Source organism: Panthera uncia, chromosome F2 (assembly GCF_023721935.1).
Source record: "Panthera uncia isolate 11264 chromosome F2, Puncia_PCG_1.0, whole genome shotgun sequence".
Classification (NCBI taxonomy): domain Eukaryota; kingdom Metazoa; phylum Chordata; class Mammalia; order Carnivora; family Felidae; genus Panthera; species Panthera uncia.
The window spans coordinates 12,761,790-12,779,850 of record NC_064812.1 but is presented as its reverse complement, the minus strand read 5'-3'; the positions used below and the strand labels follow the sequence as shown (position 1 = coordinate 12,779,850).

The following is an 18,061-nucleotide window of genomic DNA, read 5'->3' as shown; positions in this document are numbered from 1 at the left end:
TTTCTTTCTTTCTTTCTTTCTTTCTTTCTTTCTTTCTTTCTTTCTTTCTTTCTTTTTCTTTCTTTCTTCCTTCCTTTCTTTCTTTCTTTCTTTCTTTCTTTCTTTCTTTCTTTCTTCTTTCTTTTTCTTTTTGTGGGCCTCATGCCCAGTGCAGGGGGGCTCCAACTCATGACCAAGATATCAAGACCTGAGCTGAGATCAAGCATTTGACGCTTAACGACTAAACCACGCAGGCACCCCTTGGCTTGGCTTTTTAATATCTTAGGGGCAGCTACCATGTCAAGCTCCACCCAGTATCTGGAAAGAGAACCCAATTCATCCGGGTGTCCTGGGGCTGCTTCCAGTGTGGGTGGACTTGGCAGGTGTGGCTCCTGATTTTTGTGGCTCTGTCCACTCTCTGTGTCCCATTGCCATTCTCTTGTTGGGGCTACCACCATGTCCCAGAGGCCTCCGCCTCCAGGCTTGCTCCCCCTTAGTCCACTCATGTGCCCAGCGACCTCTCTGAATGCCAATGTCTTCATATTACTTGTTGGCTTAAACCCTGCACTATGGGTCCACATAGCCCTCAAGGTAAAGTCCCATTGTTCTACCAGGGCTCCTGCTGAATTTTCTGGACTCACCATGACCTCTCACCCCCTCCTTCTTAACTCCTAAGTAATTCTGCTCACCCAGGACCTTGTTCTCTGTTACCACCTCCTCTTTCTGTAGGGCTCAGCTTTCTGTAGATGCCACCAGTTTATGAAGCTTACCCTGACTCCCCTGTAAGGTGCTCCCATCACATCTTGCTTTTCTCCTCTGTTATGGACTTTTCACCCTTAATTATCATCATGTATTAGTATCTGTCTCCTCCCAGAAGCTGGAAGCTCCGTTAGGCCAGCCGCCACCACGTTCTTGCTCAATCATAGCCATGGCACCTAGTCTAGGGCCCAGCAATGAATGAATGGGTGAATGGAGTGTGTGAGTCAGTCAGTGTTCCACACTTTGTCTCTGGGAGCTGGGGTGCCCAAAGGTCTTGGGTAAACTTCGGTGGGCTCATTTTAGAGAAGAACTAATATGTTCTGAAGCAAAGTCTGAAAACTTTGATGTGTTTCTTCTAGACCTTTCTTTCAGCAGGTGCTCAACATTTATTGAGCATAATCTGTGCTGGGCTCTGTGCTGAGCATTTTACAGGAGTTGGTTCCTTTGATGTTCATGAGCATGCTCAGAAGTGGATGCAGTTATTATCCTGCCTGTTGTTCAGAGTGGTTGAGTCACTAGCCCAAGGTCACACAGCCAGCAGGTGAAAGAATATTCTTGAGCCCAAGTCTGGTTTCCTCTAAACTCATGCTTTTCATTACTATACCTGGATGTAAGGGTTTTGTTATCCGAAAGACCTGGGTCTCAATTTCCAGAACTTACCAGCTGTGTGAACTGAGGTAAGTTAGTGTATCTCCTTGGACCCTATCCCTTAGTAGTGTTCTGTGAATTAAACGAGGTGATGTTTGTAAAGTGCTTGCTTTTCAGTAGGCTCCCACGTTGAGCTTCCTACCTGGTGGGGAACTTAACCATTTGTTGAGGCAGGTTAATTAACACATCCTTTGACAGTTGAGTCCGTGGGAAAGTACTTTTGCACATTCGGCAGAAGTCTGCCATCCTTCGGTCATACCAGCTCAGGACCATTGGAGGCAGTTCTGTTCCTATGCTACAGGATTCTCCCCAGCCACTGAGGGCACCTGTTCTGTCCCTATTCCTGCTTCTAGAGCCTCGCTTCTCTGGGGAGGACAATTTCAGTCAGTCCCTCCACACCTTTCTCATGGAACAAGGCTTGAAGTCTCATTATTCACCCAACTGCTAGTCTAGAACAAGACCCACTGCTTCTGCACCTCCTTAGGTAAAGGCTGAGACAAAGACACTGCAGTGAGGATACTTCCGACAGCATTGATTGCGTTTGTGAGAAATTTGGAGAAGAGGATTAAGAGGTTCAAACTTCCAGTTACAAAATAAATAAGTCATGAAAAGTATAACATACAGAGTATAGTCAGTAATACTGTAATAACATTGTAGGGTGACAATGAGAGGACCACATAACATACAGAGTTGCCCCATCGCTATGTTGCACACCTGAAACTAATATAACATTATATTTCAGCTCTACCTCAATAATAAAAAAAAGTTAAAAACATCTTAATGTAACCACTTAAATATTCAACGATAGGGGATTAAATGGTAGGGATACAGCATGTCCGTAGTCCATATGAACAAACACTAAGTGGCCACAAAGAACAGCTAGAGGAACAAACGTTTATTGATGCAGGAAAGTGGTTACGGTGTCTGGACAAATGTAAAAAGTAAATGTAGAATGCAATGCACGATCCCCAATTTTGAACAACAGTATTCATCTCTGTATGAAAGAAAATCTGAAAGTATTTAAAAGGGTAAAAGTGCTTATCTCTGGGTCATGAGGTTATGGGGGATTTTCTTCTTGTTCTAAATTTTCTATTGAGGGAGGAAGTATAGCTTAGTGGTTATGAAAATGGACTTCAGAATCAGGCCAACCTGGCGTTGGTCTATTTTCTGCCACTCGAGAGCTTTGTCACCTTGGTTTCATAATTTGTAAAGTAAGGAGACTAACAGTGCCTCGTCTTATTGTTGCTGAGGACATGATGAGACTGGTTTTGTTTCTGGAATGTTTAATGGGTGCCAGCGCTCTGCTAAGCAGTTGACTTGCATATTCTCTATCATGATCTCCGCTCTACAAAGGAGGGAACTATGTCCAGGGAGACTAGGAACCTGTCTTCGGTCCTACATGAAAGGGGGCGATGACTTTCCCCATTCTCAGCACCTGAACCCCTTCAAGGGTGCTGAAGTTCAAATCTGTCCTGCCATCCACATCTCCCTGCTGACTCATTCTGGACCCACTCTGACTAAAATCCCCAGACATTTTCATACTGGTCGTGTCTCCATCCTCTACTTGTGCTTTATTGCTCTCTCTCTTTTTTGTTTTTGGACTTGAGTGAACTTATTATGGAGCTGACAGGTGGATGAGAAGCCTGAGCATTCAAATCAAACCATTAACTATGAGGAAGTCCAAGAATAAGCCTTGTAATTTGGTAGTGAGAAGTTGCTGATCACACCTACACACACTGGAGAGCCCAAGGGGGAGTAAAATGCATGAGCTTTGCATTTTCCTTTTCAACTCAGCCGGAAAGAGCAACCTCTCCTGATGTGAGAGTGTAAGTGGAGAGGCCAGGATGGGTCTAGGGAGGTGTCATTGGCAGAGCTCCCCGGACACAGTGGTCATTGGAACTGAGTGTACGACACACCTTTAAAAGCAGGAGCTTGGGTGCCTGGCAGATTTGAGTTGTGACTCCTGCTTTGTCACTCATGGGCTGTGTGGCCCTGAGCACGTGATTAAGCCCTCTGAACTTCATTTTCTCATCCTCAAAATGTAGCCAGTGGTGCTTATTTTGTGGACGTTGCAAGAGGATCAATGTGAGATCATGCAAGTGACAGGCTCCACTGGTTCTGCGACCAATTTTAGTGGTGGTACCTCTTCTCTGGAAACCTTCCGTTCCCCACTGACTCATCAGTAAATGTGGAAGGATGGGAGAATCTGAGTCCCCAGAGGCTCCATGGTTGGAGCGGGGAAATCACACAGCACAGCGTCTTAGTGCTGCTGAGGAAGAAAGAGAGCTCTTGAGGCCAGAGTGGTCCAAATACACCCTTTATCCTCATTTTGACACACTTATTTTATCTTTTAAATCCTATAATCAATGTGTGTTTGTGGTGAAAAAAAAAAAGAATCAAACTATTCAGAAGCATATAGAGAACATAGTAAACATTCCTTTTAATTGCCGTGCAATCCCGTTCATGTCTCCAGAGATGACCACTGTGAAAAGTGTGTGTGCACCTTTCTCGATGTTTTTATTTTATTTTTGTTTTACTAGAGATCTGAAACATACTCAAACACAGACTTCCTCGCCAATGCTACGAATGTTTTGTGACTTGAATGTTCATGAAGCTTTCGTGAGGAAAATAAAAGGTTGGCTCAGGAGGACAGAAGGATGGGCTCCTCCATGTTTGTTGTTTCCCTCTAGCTTTGCTGCCCAGGGTGGATGTTGAGGAGCCTAGATGCTTAATTGGTTTGGAAATGGCTGGGGAGCCTCTTGACCCTTCTATAGTTCCACATGGCCCAAGCTTCTAGCTGCAGATCTTGGGCTGCTGCTTTGGAGGACCAACCATCTCCTGAAGGACTCGGTCCCTTTGGCCAGAATGATCCTTCCTCTTCCAAGAGGAAACAAGACAGGCCTAGGCGGAAATATGTGTCTGGATGACCAATTGCATGAGTCAAAGGTACTTGTGGAGATGACCAACATTATTTTAGCACATATGCCATCCCCAGAGGAGGAAGGACAGCTGCTTCCGCTTTTCTTGTTTTCTTTTGAGAGGAGATGAAAGTCCTTCAGAGATGGTACTGGACCCCACACGGTGAAATGGCTTCTATTTAGGGGGTAACGTTGGTACCCATGCTCTTTATGGCTGCTCAGTTTTATACACCGTTCTTAATTGGGGTCAGTCGAAACACTCTTGGGAATGTTGGAGTACAACAAAGGTTACATGGATTCCCGTTTTATAGCTTCTTCCCCAGCCCCACTCTCCCAAGCCATTTGCTGTGCAATGTGCTTGTCACTAAAGGCAGGGCACCAAGCCTTAGACTTGGTGGGCACCTCGCTGCTACTGCTACACTGATTTGCTCCCACTGTCTGTATTCTGATGACCTTAAATGTATTCATTTGCTCATCAGTCAAAATGTTTTCAGGTGATACTACTTGCTAGGCTCTGTGCTAGGTACTGTACGTCGTGTGGGCACAAAAGAGGAAGTGACCAGTTGTCTGTAGACCTGCGGCAGGGCCAGGCTTTCAGCACGGTAGGTATTTGAAGAGATTTTCAAGTGAGGGATAGAATGTACCAGGCAAATGTGGTAGAAGGGCATTTCATGGGAGGGAAGCAGTGTTGACCAACATGGGTGATACGGGACCAGGGGGCAAGTTTGTTGGGGGTGAAAGTCATGGCCCAGATGAACTGACCAGTACAAGTTGTCTTCCATAGACAAAAATCCCAAACATCTTTAGAGAAGGATCTCTTTTCACTCTGTCAAACTTGAGTTGCTTTGAGCGCTGATTGACTCAGCAACGATTTACTCAACAGCTACTATTTGCTTTGCACTGTGCTGCATGCTAGGGATGTAATGCTGACAATTTTCTTTTGGCAATTTTCCTAAAGGCCCAGTAAACAGTGTTAAAGTTTAACTTGGAAGTGATCGTTACTATCTTCAACCCATGACAAAGCATCTTTCTACTTCAGGGGCATATACGGTGAGGCTGGCATTATTCTTTAAGCTCTGGACAGTGCAAGGGAGAATTTGACACACTTCTTTCACTGTCTTCTCGGAATACTAATCTAGATATGAACGTGACTCATTGTTTTATCTATTGACAATATGTCAGTGTGACCACACCCTGTCTTGTGATGGATAGCTTATGAATGCCTTTATAGAAGTCATAATCGTGGCTTTGAATGCCACCACTTGAAAGCTGTCAGCCCTTTTGTGCCATGAGGAGACAAGAAGTTTTATCAGACTGCTGGAGAAGAACAAGGTGGTCGATGTCCAAACTGTTACATTCTGATGCCTCTGTAAATAAGACGCCTGTGTCACAGTCAGCCCTCAATCAGAACAGCAATGAGATCTGCCCTGACGTCAGTGTCTCGCCCTTAACCCCCTCCCACCTCACGTCCTCCTCCCTAGCTCCAGAGATTAAAAGGCAATAAGCTGAATTCTGAACACCCTACCTTTAGTCTCACTCACCTCGGCTGAGTGGTCTCTCACCCACCTGTCAGTCTTCCAAAAAGACACACTTGCCCTCATTCTAGAATCTTCTTTGAATAGCCCTTTCACTTGTCACTTCAAGTGTCTTCTTGGTTGACAAAATTGCAAACCCAGACGGGCAATCAGGAATTAAGGGCAATGGTGGTTTGGGATTATTTCAGCTAATTGCTGTCCTATGTGAGAGATTGCATCATCTGTGACAGCTGGCCTGAGTAATCATCGCTTTCAGCAGCAAGTTTTCCCCTTTGGTGCAGGAGGGACTTTCAAGACTATTTTGACCAGTGTATCCTACAGAACAGTAAATCTGAAAAGGGATTGCAGATATTTTGTTGTGTTTTTTGGTGAGAATTAAATAGGAAAAAGCCACCAAATTTCTAGTTTACAGTAAATGTTTGGTTTAGTTAAGTGTTTTTATTTTCTAGAACCTGTGTATCCCTGATCCTCACACACAATGTTCGGCACTCAACTCCATTATTCTCCACTGTTGATGGCACATCCCCTGTGATGCCTTTCTTTTTTCTCTCCTGAATTTGGAGGTAGAGAGGGGGTGACGTGATTTGTATATGGTAACTCAGAACACTGCACCAACCATTAGTTCTTTGCTGGCTGGGACACCGAGCTTTGGAGCATGCTGTGAGGTCTAAGTGGGCTTTCTGGGTATGCTGGGTTATGTCTTCATTTATACTAGAGTGGCAAGGATTGCTACCTTGAGTAAGTCAAGTGGGAGGAGTCTCTGGGCAGGGGACAGAATAGGGAATCAGATGTCCATGTATATGTCTTAGAGTTCTTTGGAAATACCGTGATTATAGCAGGTTCCCCCCTCCCCCCCGCCTTAAACTGCCAAGTACAAACCCAGAAAAGGAGGAAGTTAATTCACATTCTTGCTTTCTTCTACAGGCAAAGAAAAAAAAAAAAAAATCACCAGCCTTTTCCCAAGGGCTCATTTTCCATCTCTGCTTGGCTCATCAGAGTATATTGTGAGCCAGTACAAAGACCTTGAGGGAGGAATGCTGTCCAGAGCTCACCTTTTTTTATCCCCACCTTCCTTTATGTGAAATTGGGCCACCTCCCTGCTAACCCCAGCCTGGGCTCTGCCTCTGCTCCCATGACAGATATGTTTCGAGTAGATGCAGCATGCTGGGCCACACAGGGAAGCTGCAGGGGGTGTCCAAGTTCACATGTCCTGCATTCCAGGCGAATGTTTTTGACATTGAGCAATGGAATGACTCTGCCAGGTTTAGGTCTGTCCGATTGGAATGCAACCGAAAAGGAAAGTCCCGGAGTGATTCAAATCCTCACCTCCCCACAACCCCTGCTTGTTGTTTTTTTTTTTTTTTTTATTCTTTTTTAATTCTCCAATGACGAACTCAGCCCAGCACTCCTACTGACCCTCAGCACTTGTTGGTGCTGATAAGTGCAACTTCCCAACAGATAGGACTACAAATCATAATATTTCGTTGAGTCATGTGTACGCCGAGGCTCTTTCCCAAACATTGCATCAGACTCATAATGGGCAGCTCCCAGGACTCTGCTGGATGACACTGAATGTCCAGGAAAAGCTCAGTCCATTTCTCGAAAAAATGTACTCTCACTCTCTCCATCTGCCTGGTTGTAATATCCTGTTCTTGAGAAAGCTGAACCCCTGGAGGGAGCAAAGGCACAACCGGTTTTGCAGATAAGTTTGAAAAATAGGACTATTGGCCTTTCCCACCCACTCTGGTCTCTTAGCAACAGGACAGCTGACGGGATCCACTAGGGAAAAAAACACAGAACATGTGGGGGAGCCTGTCTGAATTCTTGCCTGCAGTCTGATTTATTTAAACCTTCCTGCATTCTTAGGAATGAAGACCCAGGAGTCACGTCATGGGAGCATTCTCCTGCCCTTCTTGTGACCTCTGTGAATGAGCAGATAGGGGAAAATCTCAGAGTGAGGTGGACATTCTTCCTCTGTAGGAATCTGCCTTATCTGAGACAGCCATTTCCTTCGATTTGGGGAGTAACCGTTTGAAAACTTGGGAACATTTATAGAGAGAGCTGGGGTGAGGTGGAAAGAGCATAGGACTGGGTGTCTGAGTCCCTTGGTTCTAATAGAGACTGTCTTCCCTTCCCTGTGGGACCCCAGGCATGAAACCCCTGGTACATTCACCTCCACCCCGTTTGGCTTTGTCATCTGCAAAGAAGGGAGCTGAATTAAATGTTCTCTAAGGTATCTTTCAGCACTGAGTCGATGGTGTGTGTGTGTGTGTGTGTGTGTGTGTGTGTGTGTGTGTGCGCTTGTGTGTTGTGTCTGTGTGCATTCACAGAAAATTTATATTATGTCATGTATCCATCTGATTCTCTCTCTTGAACTTTTGAGTCATTCAGTCATAGAACACGAATTTTGAGGCCAGGACTGTGTTCTTAACTGCTCTCCTTTACTATTGGGATGTGTACACAGAGATGCTCTGTGGTTGGTATTCTATGTCACATCTGGCGATCTTTATGCCTACATCTATTAATCTATGGGTATAGAATTGGGGAGATGCAGAGTACTAAGGCTTTAATACTCAGCGAGATCTGGGTTCACATTCTTTCTCTGCCTCTTACTAGTTATGTGGCATCAGGATTCTCAACTGTGAAGTGGAAATAATGAAGGCTATGTGATCAGGTTGCTCTGAGAATTAGGCAAAATGATGTGTGTAAGACAGCTGACAGTCTAAAACCCCTGCTACATAGTAAGTGCTCAATGAAAAGGGGAGCAGAGTCGAGATATGGATTGATGATAGGTTCTCTGATGAGAGGGACTTGCCTTATATCATGACTTCAGGTTGCTGGAACTTCTCAGTGGGGCTCTGCATCTAGGAGCACTAAATCGTAGCTAAGATAACCAGTGGAATGTGGCTCTGGTTGGCTGTTGCTTACGCAACTTGAATGGTCTTCAATCATTTTCAAAATGCAAACAATTGCATTTTAGAGCACTTTTTCTTTCTTTGGACAGATGTTCCGAAGTTGTTTCTCTCTCCATTCCTGTCTCTGTCTCTTTCCTTTTGTAGAGGAATTAATGCATAGCAGGTACCGGGCCAGGTGTTTTACATTCATTATTTCAACTATCCTTACAGCAACTCTCTCCAAGAGGTTTTGTCAGTCTCATTTCACAGCAGAAGATCTTGAGGTTCAGAAAGTAAGTCATCCAAGACCATTGTTAAGACCCCAGCTGTTAAGTGACAGAACAAGAATTTGAAGTCCCGTTCCCCTGACTGTTAAAATGGGAGGGGACCTGGGAGAGAGATCAATTCATCTTTTGTCTTGACTGTTGAGCCCACTTCTTTGGGGGGAGAAAAGCCACCTGCTCCATCTACTCCCTCATTAGTGCTAGGGGACTCTGAACACTTACTGTGTTCCTGGCTCTGCTAAGTCCATTATACACGATCCTGTTTGGTGCCATTAACAACCCTACAGGGTAGATGCTAATTATTAGACCCACGCAACAGAGGAGGTGGTTATTGAGGTGAGGTACTCTAGCTCTGGAGTAAACTCTTCTCACAAGATAATCTACTAATTTTATCAGGGTTAACAAGGGCACATGGTCTCTATTACTCTTGGGAACGTTATCTGTAACTTTACTTCTGCTCTTTTTTGGTGGTATCCATAACTAGTTTCTCCTTGTCCCCAAGAACAACAGTGGACACTGAAGGTATGGAAGCTATTGAACAATAGGCCAGTAGAGTTTCAACACTGCAAGGCTTCTTCAGTCTTCAGGCGTCAAATCGTCCAGTAGTTTTATAACGGTGGGACATGACCTGTTCAGTGGGTTGTAAAAACAACTTACTAGCACGTGATCAGTATTCCAGAAGTGAAATGAGTAGGATAGAAAATATAGAGTATATTGCACTCAGGGTGAAATGGTATCGAGAAAGTTGCCTCAGTTACCTCTGTGCGTGTGTGTGCGTGTGGGTTCTGGGTCACTATGTAAAATGCATTTCTTACTGATGGCCATCTTTGTCCAAGTTTGAAAAGCATTGGTTTCATTAAGTGATTTTCAGATTTTGTTCCACGGCATCCATGGAAGCTTTAGATACCTTAGGGGAAATTGGAATGGAGAAGCTGAGTAGGGAGAACTTCGGGAATGTCCCCTCTTCTGATGAAAGGATTCCCATGTTTATCTGGTTCTCATGTTGGATTTTCATAGGATATTTCATCTTTTTTAAAAAAGACTCTCCTATGGGGTGCCTGGGTGGTTCAGTTGGTGAAGTATCTGACTTCTGCCCAGGTCATGATCTCCCAGTTCTTGGGTTCGAGCTCCGTGTTGGGCTCCTTGCTGACAGCTTGGAGCCTGGAGCCTGCTTCAGATTTGGTGTCTCCCTCTCTCTCTGTCCCTGCCCCACCCATGCTTTGTCTCTCTCAAAAATAAATAAAATATTAAAAAAAATTTTTTTAAAAAGACCCTACGGAAAAGAAAAGAACTGAAGAGCCACTGATTTACCTCATTGGATTTGTGTTGTATTGAGTATCGATTCATTCTTGCGTGACTTCATATGGTAACCAAGGGGCAGCCGTTTGCCCAGTACTGTGATGGTTGCCATAAAATATACAGCAATGTTGGCAAATGGGACCATCGCTGTCCTTAAATGGTTGTTATAACTAACCTGATAACGACCTGCTGTTTACACCAGATACGGCAAGGAAATAGCTGAAGATGTTGTTCAGAATTTGGAAATTTCCTTAAAAAGATATAGAGAGTTGTTACAAGAAGGGAAATGGAAGGATCAAAGGTGGCTGTAGCAATGGAGATAAAGGAAATAATGAAGGATTGTACTTTGGTTCAGACCAACAGCATAAATGTAAGTGTAGTATGAATTTGCTTGACAATGTTCGTGAATCAATGTCTGAGGTTGTTACCTGACTTTTCACTCTGTAAGTCAACAGCGTGGCGCAGGCCAAAACCCAAAGTAAGCCTGGCTACGTGCGACGCATTCATGGCCATGGAGTACGGAGTACCTGTGTGAGCGGAGACTGCGAAAATGGCCACAGCCCTTTGCAGCTTTTCCCATGTGAGGGTAGAGTCCATTGTGTCTATTTCCCTGCTTCTTGATTTTTGAGTTGACCCTTTGATTAGCTTTGGCCAATAGAATGCGGCAGAAGTGATCCTGTGCCATTTTGAACCTACTCCTCAAGCATGCAGCCTCCATTCTTGAACTCTTAGACCCTGATACAGACATGCAAATAGGCCCTAGTTAGTCTTCTGGAGGAAGGTAGACAATGGGAGAGAGACTCCAGGTACCATAGCCAAGGCCATCCTAGACCTACCAACCTCCAGCTGATCTGCCAGCTGATTGCAGACACTTGAGAAAGCACAGATGAGTTCAACCAGGCCCAGCCCAGACCAGAATAACTGTCTTGCCAACGCACAGGATCATGAGCTAACTTTTGGAGTGTTTTATTAGGCATCAGATTCTAACAGATGCATGCACCATCCTGCATGGGCAAATCCACACTGGAAGACACATGACCACATCTACCAAAAATATTAGCTAGAAATGTTAACAAACTACAATGTGTTCAGGTCAGGGTGAGGATAAGGGTTCTAAAAACCTGCTGGATAAGAAATTAAGGAAGCTTGGGAGCCTGGGTGGCTCAGTCGGTTGAATGTCCCACTCTTGATTTTGGCTCAGGTCATGATCCCAGGGTTATGGGATTGAGCCCTGCATCGGACTCTGCACTGAGTGTGGAGCTTGCTTAAGATTCTCTCTCTCTCTCTCTCTCTCTCTCTCTCTGTCTCTCTCTCTCTCTCTCTGTCTCTCTCTCTGCCCCTCCCCTCTGCTTGGGCTCTCACCCTAAAAATTAAAAAAAAAGAGAAGTTACATAAGCTTAATCTGGAAAGTAAGGATGTTTATGGGAACATGAGCTCTCCATTTTGAGACTTGATATTAATGGGAGAAGTGGGATGAATTCTTTGAAACTTCTGTGGTTGATTGAATATTGGCTGTAACTTCTCCCATTCCATCTATTCCTGCCACGGCCTTAGGGTAAGCAGAGTATGGTCTTCTCTTAAGTACTTTCTTTGACCTTGGGCTTGGACATGTGACTTGATCTGGCCAATGAAGTGTAGGCAGAAGTTACGGAGCATCTGCGGCAGACTCATTCTCCTATAACTTCTGCCATCACCATAATAACCGGATTTCCCAGAGGAGGATGAGAGGCTTGTGGAGCAGAACCCCCTCCCCCACCCTGCAGCAAGCAACAGAGCTTTCCCAGCTCCCCCCTATATTATGAGTGAAAAGTTAATGTTTATTGTTATATGCTCCTGGGGTTTTAATATTGATTCATATCTAGTAATAATTGACCAAAGTACTTCTGAGATTAAAATTAAGATCAAGGGGTATCTGTGTCAAGGAAGGAGACTTATTTAAGGACAAATCTCTTTGCTAAAGAAGAGAACTGTCCTAAAGTAGAACACATGGAGAAATTAGGAGTTCTGTATCCATGGAATATTCAATCATCGGGAAGCTGTAGATGGTGTTCTTAGAATGAGAATCAGACTTTCGTTTCAGAGCAACTGAGATGCTCAGCAATTTGGAGGATGGTTAGCAGATAATTTCAGTTGTTTTTTGCCACAAAGGAAGGGTGAGTGTGCAGGAGTAAGCATGTGTGTGCAGGGAAGGTGTTGGTTAAGAGGGACAAACACTGTGGGAGCTTTGAATGCCCACTAAGGTGTTGACCTCTGATTCAAGTCTGCGCACATTTGTTAATCAACCTGGAACCTCTCCCTCTTTCCTCTGAAGTTCCACTTATTCCTGAAGTGCCAGCTTAAGTCTGGTTTTCTCTCTGGGAAGTTCACCTGGCCTTTCCAGCCTCCAGGGACCAACCCATCTCTGGAGTCTTCATCTTGGCTGCCTTGTCTTTCTCCTTGAATTTTTCCAGGCTGAGATAGATGTTTCTCACATGCTCACATAGGGTTTCCTCAAATTAAGGACCTTGCTGCTCTGGAATGTGGTCTTGCCTCTCTCTTTAGAACTGAGAGCTGGTAGAAGGCAAGAACCATAGCTCATTCACCCAGCACCCCCTCTATCTACCATAGTGCCTGGTACATCTACATGCTCAGTAAATATTTGTGGAATGAATGGATGTGGGTTTCTTTCATCTTTTTGGTGCAACTGTAAACTCCTAAAGGCAGTTGCTACATTCCCATAGTGTTCCAAGGCCTGTGCATTTGTTCATTCAACAAATATTTGATGAATGAGTCTGACCCAGGCTTACAGCACCCTATGCCACCTGGCTCCTACCATCTCTACGATATAATTTCATGTAACTTCACTCACTCACTGATCTGCTCAAGCCATACTGGCTTTCCTCAGTTCTGTGAACCCTTAAACCTCACTCCCACATCAGGGCTTTTGCAGTCCCTTTGGCTACAATCACTTTCCCTTGGTCTTCTGTGGCTTCCGCCTTCTTGTTATTCCAATCACAGGTCACCTCTTTTGAGAATCACGTGCCGAGTGACCAATCCATGGCACCACCCTGCCTCTCTCCATTGTGTCTTTCAATCCCAATTCTCTGCATGACGTTCATGACTTTTGGATAATTATCTTCCTTCCTTCCCTCCCTCCCTTCCTTCCTTCCTCCCTTCGTCCCTCCCTCCCTTCTTTCCTTCCTTCCTTCCTTCCTTCCTTCCTTCCTTCCTTCCTTCTTTCCTTCCTCCCTCCCTCCCTCCCTTCTTTCTTTCCTTCCTTCCTTCCTTCCTCCCTCCCTCCCTTCTTTCTTTCTTTCCTTCCTTCCTCCCTCCCTCCCTTCTTTCCTTCCTTCCTTCCTTCCTCCCTCCGTCCCTCCCTTCCTTCCTCCTTTCTTTCCTTCCTTCCTTCCTTCCTCCCTCCCTTCTTTCCTCCCTTCCTCCCTCCCTCCCTTCTTTCCTTCCTTCCTTCCTCCCTCGCTCCCTCCTTTTCTTCCTTCCTCCCTCCCTCCCTCCCTTCTTTCCTTCCTTCCTTCCTTCCTTCTTTCTTTCCTTCACCAGCATGCTTATTTATTGATTGATGGTCTCTCTCAGCTAACATGTAAGCTTCGTGACAACAAGTATCTTTTTGGTTTCACTCAACAGCTGTATCCCTAACATCTGATAAATATGTATTGAGTGAATGGAAGAATGAATGAGTGAATGAATGAATGAACATGGGTCCAACACTCAGCTCTGCATTGTGAATACCGTGGGAAGAGAATAGACAAGGATCTTACCGTCAAGTATTTTATAATTTTTGCTGAATGATCAACGTATACCTGGTACAGCAGAGAAACCAAAACCAAACCAATAAATGCTAAACACAAAACAGAACAGATGGGAGTGTGTGTAGCTCAATGCATGTACTGAAGCCTCAGCTACTTTCTGTGAAATGAGGACAATAATGCCTCGTTTGCAGGTTTGCAAGGAAGGTGAAGTGAGATAATGAACAGGCACCACTCAACGTGTGGCACATGGCTCTCGTTCTGAGAATGGTATTCTCCCAACACCAACCCCAGTTTCCCCCCAACGAGTGCAATGAAGCATATTAAGAAGCTTATGTTGGTCTACCTATCTGATCCACTCCAGAGAACCGAACTTCAATTCCAAGTATGGCTTCTGGGCTTAAATCCAGTTACGGAAATGTTTCTGTCCCAGGTCCTTCCAGAGTGTTAACGGGGGAAGTGGAGCGATTATGGTTCCTTTGTGCACCATGAGCTTCTGTTAGCTGCTGTTCTTGAGCTGGGTGGTGGGGAGCTACGTGATAATTGGGTGCAAACCACAGCAAAAGCACGAAGAGTCAGGGAATGCTGGACACAGGGTGGGTCTTCCGCAGAGGTGTGCCGATAACTGCTGGTGTTGCCAGAATGCCCTCCATGGAGAGTCAGTCCTTTTGTTTCAATCATTGCTGGATGGAATAAAAATAAGAACAACCGTTAACTCCAGCAGTCATTTAAGCGGGTCGAGTTCAATACTAACATCCAAAACAATTATGGTAGTGAGTGGCCAGCACTATGATCAGGTCTCAGGAGGGTGCTTCCTGGAGACTGGGTGGCTGAGTGTCTAGTGAGCCAGATCCCGCAGAAGCCCTGGGGAAGGGGCAAGTTTGGCCAGTGGAGGGGCAAGGACAAGGACAGTTACACAACAGAGCTCCCAGAGTGAACTGTTATCTGTGTCTAATCTGTCCTCCCCTCCCCGCTCCACCTACACAGATGTGCCCTTTAAATATTTATTTGCCCACCTTTGCGGTATGTGCTAGACCTTGTCTCAAAAGTCAGCTTGATCCCTTTGAAGGTGTTTACTAATTAGATCAGCCTGGGAAGTTAGGCAACTTCAGATAAATTTATCCTGTGTGAGGTAGTCCCTGGGCACAAGACCCCTAAACAGCCTGGGGTGGGGGGGTCAGCTGCCGCTTTCCTGCTTCCTTCCTTTACTGGAGGAAGTCCTAATGATTGCCCAATTAAGCTGAATGGCACTGCCTCTTTTTTTCTGCCATTAGCCCCTGACACAAGTCTGAGGCAGGCAGCAGAGTGGCTGGAGCCAGAAGGCTAAATGCTCTTAGCAAGCACGATTATGGATCAGTTGCGTGCTGGGCTCACTTTGACATAATCCACATGAAATTCTTGCTTAGTGATACAGCATCTGGGCCGTAGGTATTGACTGGATTGTGAGCTTGGCTTGAAAGGGAAATTGCTGCTGCAGTAATTCAAGTTCAATAGACCCGCAGGTCACTGCCCTCAAATATTTAAAAATAATATTTGCTTCAGGAGAATTTGGGCACGTGCATGAGTGTATGTGCGTGGGGCGTGTGTGTGTGTGTGTGTGTGTGTGTGTGTGTGTGTGTGTTTGGGCATATATATCCAGCTGAAAGAGCTTCTAGAAGAGGCGAAACATAAAGTGAGGGGGAGAACTTTATTATGCTGGGTCCGAAGGCAGCCTCAGTGTATGTATGGTCAGATTCATCTGATTCCCTTCAGTCACCTCAGCTATTGTCACCGTTGCGATAGGCCGGGAGAGAAAGACAGCTGATGATGGCTGCCGGGACTGCCTGTCTTAGGTCTCAGAGGATCCCCTTAGAGAGTTTTGCTTCAAACGCCTTTGCTTGTTCCAAGAGTAAGGCCAAGTGCTTCCTGCTCCGTGGAGCCCCCTGGGAGAGCCTGAGAGCATGCAGAGTGACGCCTGGCAGCCTGTGACAAAGCCATGGGTGTCCGTGGGCTTTGCCTGGCATAGCCCGCCTCTCCCCGACAGAGCCAACAGCACTGCTCTCTGTTTCTGTGAGCCCTTGTTCACATGTCTGCCACAGTCCATAATTAAGACTGTTAATATGTTTACCGTGAAGCTGGGAGTACCTTAGCCTTGTAACATAGCACTGTGACCTATGCCTGGGTCCACAACACGTATCAAATAACCAAACGGACACATTTCACAGGGAGAGCTGAGTTTCTTCTTGATGTTACTAAAACTTGCCGCCTCTCTCAATCAAAAGGAATGCAGTTTGCCTGAAGCTAGCATTGGACAGAGAGACTGGGGGCCGCATGGTGTCAGAGGACACAGCCGGCCATGTCAGCATCTGTCTGTCCCTGGGAGATTTGACTTTCCGTCTGGGGAGGGCGACTTCCCTTTTGATCCTTCTGCCACCATCACACCGTCCTCCAGTGTTAACGCTTGCTGATTTAACACTTTGGCCCTGAGGTGCTCCGCACCCCCCACCCCCTTCCTGTGTTTCTGTCATTTGGGAGTAGATCTTAGTAGTTAGAATTTCTAGGGTCAAACCACCTGAATCTGAGTCCCATCCCCCCATGAACAAGCTGTGTGACCTTGGGAAGGCTACTCATTTCTTTGCAGGTCCTTGCCCGCTTCCTTAACACTAAAGTGGGGTTCTTGAGGTTGAGAGGCTAAGCAGAGATCTTAAGGGAGTGTCTGACTTAGCATAAATGCTCAGGATTGTTAGCTATTTCTTCCTGCAACGTGAAAATGATCCCGTCCATCTTGGCAACTGTGTGTGGGGGGGATTGGAGATAATGGATACAAAGTGTCTGGCCCCCAAATGGTAGTTATGACTATCGTTATTATTGGCTTCCCCAAACAGATCAAAATATAGAAAGATTTGATCACTTCCTAAGGGATTGCACAAAGAAAGTGACCCAGTATTCAGCTTTGACCTTGACATCTCCTTCCCTGACTAGTTCACTGTTAAGAATTACAGATCTCATACACTTTTGAGAAGATTACCAGGGAACAAAAGACCCAGGAAGAAAATCTCTCTCTCTCTTTTTTAACGCTTAATTGCTAAGATACACACCCTTTCTCTTGAGGGACTGACCACAGGAGGGATTTTCCACTTCGAAAAACATCTTCTCCTTTACTCTCAAGGCTTCACCTTTGCCTAACTTTATTATTATTATTATTATTATTATTATTATTATTATGTTTATTTTTATTTTTGAGAGAGAGAGAGTGTGTGTGTGACCAGGGCAGGGGCAGAGAGGGAGACACAGAATCAGAAACAGGCTCCAGGTTCTGAGTTGTCAGCACAGAGCCCTACGCTGGGCTTGAACCCACAAACCTCAAGATCACGACCTGAGCTGAAGTCGGACACTTAACCTACTGAATCGCCCCTGCCTAACTTTAGAAATGCCAAGTTTTTGGGGCACCTGGGTGGCTCAGTTGGTTAAATGTCCGATTTTGGCTCCGGTCATGATCTCACGATTTGTGAGTTCGAGCCCCACGTCGGGCTCTATGCTGACAGCTCGGAGCCTGGAGCCTGCTTCGGATTCTATGTCTCCTGCTCTCTCTGCCCCTCCCCTGCTCATGCTCCGTCTCTGTCTCTCTCAAAAACAAATAAACATTAAAAAAAAAAGAATTGAAGAACTGCCAAATTTTAAGGCAATCCTACCACCATGATAGCAATTATACACCAAGCCATCCCAATACCTCATGCCACGGGATTTTATTATATTAGTAATATACACATTTGTGGATATATCACCATAGTAATGTTTTATTTTTGAACAAAAACATAATACTACTCTAACAACTGTTTTTTGATCTTCTTTTCTGTACTTCATAATATATTATAAATTTCCTGCCAGATCAATGAAATGATTTTTACACCATTTTGAATACCTGCTATTATATAATATGATTATTCCATAATGACCTTAACAAAACCCCTATTTGTAGACATATAAATTGTTTCTAATGTTTCCTCATTGTAAACAACACTG

At 45.1% G+C, this 18,061-nt stretch overlaps 1 long non-coding RNA gene across 1 annotated transcript in view; it reads left to right on the top strand.

Moving 5' to 3' along the window:
* LOC125924407 (uncharacterized) overlaps positions 1 to 18,061 on the top strand; it is an 80,692-nt gene that overhangs the window by 41,663 nt on the left and 20,968 nt on the right. The gene's annotated exons all lie outside the window — the stretch shown is intronic.